The sequence below is a fragment of the Spea bombifrons genome, chromosome 1 (assembly GCF_027358695.1).
Source record: "Spea bombifrons isolate aSpeBom1 chromosome 1, aSpeBom1.2.pri, whole genome shotgun sequence".
Taxonomy (NCBI): Eukaryota; Metazoa; Chordata; class Amphibia; order Anura; family Pelobatidae; genus Spea; species Spea bombifrons.
In genome coordinates this window covers 150,397,148-150,401,610 of record NC_071087.1, presented here as the reverse complement: position 1 = coordinate 150,401,610, position 4,463 = coordinate 150,397,148, and the positions used below count along the sequence as shown (strand labels likewise).

At 33.9% G+C, this 4,463-nt stretch overlaps 1 long non-coding RNA gene across 1 annotated transcript; it reads right to left on the bottom strand.

The window, feature by feature from the left end:
• Positions 1-1,201: 1,201 nt before the first annotated feature.
• LOC128475612 (uncharacterized) lies at positions 1,202-1,691 on the bottom strand. The gene is made up of 3 exons (XR_008346670.1): positions 1,639-1,691; positions 1,359-1,604; positions 1,202-1,292 (listed from the first exon to the last, which is right to left on the bottom strand). It is a non-coding gene; the product is annotated as an uncharacterized LOC128475612 (long non-coding RNA).
• Between the last annotated feature and the right edge of the window lie 2,772 nt (positions 1,692-4,463).

Genomic DNA, 4,463 nt, shown 5'->3' with positions numbered 1-4,463 from the left:
ATTTTTAACACTTGAAAATAATGCTTACAAGAACTAAATGAAAAGAAATAGTATTTTTTAACTGTACACCCAAACATTAATTAATATTAATTCCAACTTATTTTTAAGGACAATTACCTTGTCACCTATTTAATTAATTGGAGGAAATTGGGTTTGTTTTGTTTAATTTAGTGGACCAGAGAACAAAGTATCAGTTGGACATAAACCCATATATTATGGAAGGATCCAGAAGATTAATTGGGGAGTGTGAGGGACCATAATTCCTAACCACATACTTTCTCATCCCAGAGTCTAGATAATACTATTTACAACAAGTATAGTGCGTACCCATACAGAGAAACTGAATCCCGTGAACTGGATTGTTTACGATTTCATGTAATAGTTCAAATGAACAAGCAATCAAATATTAAAAACACTTTAAATTACAGAGAGCTTTTCTAGGGTTTAAGTTGTTAATAATATTTATGGTAATATAATAACGTGCAGCGGTTTCGTTATAAAGAAAAATAGAAACGTTATTCCTCGCAATCATATGGTGCTAACTTTAGCGAAATCTGGCCTTTTACTTAAATATAGTTAATGAATTGCACAGCTGAAATCCATAAATAAGCTACAACCAGAGTTTTCTCACCAATTTCTATTGTAATTGCTCATAAATTTTGAATTGTGCTTAAACTGCAGCAAAATGACATTTATACCCTAAGCTTGGTTATATGTTTGTATTTATGTGCACGGAAATGTGGGCAAATGTGACCTTTCACTCTAAATTGGGTAAAAAATGAAATTAGATTATGATTCATTTTTTTTAGTTGGTTCTTGATAAATCCAGAAGTGAAATCACAAGTTATGATTAAAGACATCACAGAGCGGGAGTTACATCATTTAGGTTTCAATTTTTTTTTTTGCAAAAGAGTATAAGATGTGAAATAACTTTCCATAAATTATTCCAGTAATTCATAAGAATAACTTGTTTCCTGTAGATACAATTTTATTATATAAAGAACTATGAAAAATATTGCAAACATGTGAGCTATTAAAGCCTAAATACAATTAAAGGGGGAATGGTTGGTTGGTATTGTTCTGAAACAAAGCAGGCAGCTTTGGATTTTTAGAAGCGTACTCAGTATTTATGTTTTGTTTTAATTACTATACTTAGAGGGGCACTATAGGGCAATAAGGCCACACATAATGTGGCAACCAACAAACTTCATGTCAGAATCACTTTTCATGCAATAATTCTGTTAGATAAAAATGTATTTTTTTTTCATATGCCCAGTTTCTCACAACTTTAACTGTTGTTAAACAGGTTGCCCCCTGTTGCAACATGGTTTGTTTTAGAAACATCTTAGCCAAATCACAGCTATCAGTAGCAGGTGTAGGACCATGTATGAATAAATGCACCCAAACCACCATGGACTTCCACAAGCTCTGCCATGGACACCGCGTACAGACCAGATTCACTTTCAGGGTGCCCTAGGCACAAAGAACACCCCCACTACCTAGGCAGAGCATTAGAGTTATCACTTTAGTGCACATTGTATATTATGGAGGAGCTGGGCTTTTAGGTGGAATTCCCCGCTGCTGTAAGGAGGTAAAGGAGGAGGCTGGCAGCGTATCACACAGCTAGCAGGGCATTACTGGACAGCGGGATACACAGGGGCATCAACGCACCCTTTCAATTTACGCCATTGCTGGCGGCATTATGTGTAAAAATATGTATATAAATAAAAGGTGTGACATAGCCTGTCTCCTGCTAAAAGCGTTTAGATGTTCAGAAACTAAAGCATGACTATAAATGTGTGGGGCAAATAATGAAGCCCCTTTTTTTTTTTGCCTTCCAGCTTTATGGAGAGTCAAACAGACGCTAAGTGAGGATACAGGTAGTCTGAAAGGCCAGAAGGAATATAAGCTTTTCGAGGCAGGGTCCTCCTCTACTAATGCAAATGTAATGTACCTATTATAGTGTCTTTACCTTTACGCCATAATAACACCGTGAACTGTAAATAAATATAACAAAGATAGATAGATAGATAGATAGATAGATAGATAGATAGATAGATAGATAAATAGATAGATAGATAGAAAATGTTACCGATTACAGGATTAAAGATGTTAGTACAATAGATGTATAAAACATTGGAATAAACTTTACAAATTGGGAAACTATTTCTTCTCACTTTGTTTTTTGGAAACAGTAACTAAAAACTTTGCTCCTAAATGGTTTTTGGTCATTAGCAGCATGCGTGGAAAAGTTATTTGGTTTCCATAGGGAGACACACACATATGAACACACGCACACACACACACGCACACACACACACACACACACACACACTATTCCTCCCATTGTTCTAATGCAGTACACAGTGTTTTGACTAAAATTAAAAGACTGTGATAATCCTTAATTTAAGATGGGAATATAAAGCATCCCTAAAATCTTAATGAAAATATCGTGTGAATGATTGTGGTAAAGTAGTCTTGTGACTGAGCAAATGCAAATGTCAGTTTGGTAAAATCTTAAAATGTTTGATTATTTGAAAATCTTTTAAGTTTAAGCAATTATTAATTTGATTGTTATTAATACCGTATATACATTTTCTTTCGCAGTCATCTTTCTAACAATCCTCCAGCTGAGCAGCAGTTCTAGTATTAAAAACAGTACAACCACCAGTGGCTTAAGCTGGCGTATGCTGTCTTGGGTTAGGGGGCAGCTACAATCCTTTTAGCTACAAGGCATACCTCCCCAAGTGGCCCATTTACGCTATTGTAGTATATGTGACAGCCGTCATGGTACCCTGGGACCCACATCACACTTCCTTCTGAGGCAAGGTGACAGGATATGATGTCATATCCCTGTGCCAAGTATAGAGGAAGGTGACTGTGAAGCTAGTTCTCTTGGGGAGTGCTGGCCAGGGTTAATCCTAGGGCTTCGCTCAACCTACATGCACCACTGACAATCACCGTTAGAATGTCCCTGCTGATTGCTCCGGTTTTTATGAAGCCGTGAATGGTCCAGTAAAGATTTATTATTCAAAACTGATGAGAGAACAATTCCAGTCAGATTCTTTGGCAAAGTCTTTTAAAGTTTTGAATAAGACTTTTGCTATTTTGTGAGCCTGGTAACTTTATTTCTAAACTTGATAACCTAAACATAGATCGCCTTTACCTTCCTTAATTTCAGCTGCGTCACAAAAATCACAGTACCAATTGTGACATTTAATCATGAGATCGAAATGTTTACTTGATCTCTCCACATTGTTTGATTGGAAGATTGGAGGAGTGCTGGCTGTGATCAAGAACAAGCCTGTGGAATCTGTGAAATAAAGTTTTTTTTAAAAATAATTTTTAATACTACAATTAAAGGATTCCAATGGATCAAATGTTTATAAATAATTAAACTGGTAATTTTAGGGAATGTGTAAAACCATAAAATACAGGGAGGAATTCTCGTGATCTCTCTCTCTCTTCTCTCTCTTTCTCTCTCCTGCCCTCTCTCTCTCTCTCTCTCTCTCTCTCTCTCTCTCTCTTTCTCTCTCTCTTGATTTTTCAGATGATAGAATCATCACCTCTCTCTCATTTTGATTTTATTTCTATATCTCAACAACACTACAAACTTTCAAACGTTCAATGGAAAGGATTGGACACGTAACATGCTTATTTTCATTATAATCATTAACATTTTGGCGATTTTGTTTATTACATACATACCCCTTTTTTATTTATTTGATGCATGGTTTTATTCAATAGTTCAATATTAAAAGTTGAGCTAAGTATTCATTCTGCTCTAACATTTAACATTAGCATTAATATATGAACAACATTCTGCCATACTGTTCTATCAAGATCACATTCAAAGAATTAATAACCTTAAGATGACCCTCTAGTAAAATTTGATCCTTTAAGCTTTTAGGGGTTTTTGCTATTATTCTATAGAAGTGCTCATGCAAAACCACGTTGCATATGAACCTGTAATGAAGTTTCTGCTTTGAAATTCATGTGTCTAAACTGTTACAAATTTGTGCTTATGGGACGTCTGATATTATAGAAAGGAATATAATCTTATTGCACTCAGAAATTCCTCCACCAACTGTATTTTGTTTCAGAGAATTTGCAGATTCTCAAATTAAAAGCACAAAAACTAGCTGAGTGAGCAGTGTGCTTTCAAAAGACTTAAGAAAGTGTTACAGCTATTTTCACTACACTTGCATAAATGTATTATATATAATAATATCAGAGAAATTATATATATATATATATATATATATATATATATATATATATATATATAAATGTATAAAATATAATATAATATAAATATAATTTATTTTATATCTATTTTATATATATAATTTGCTAGAAAATATCTTAGGTGCTACTCCAATTCCAATGACAGTAAATTTACACAACGAGAGCATGAATTTTATTTATTTTTTATTATATATATATATATATATATATATATA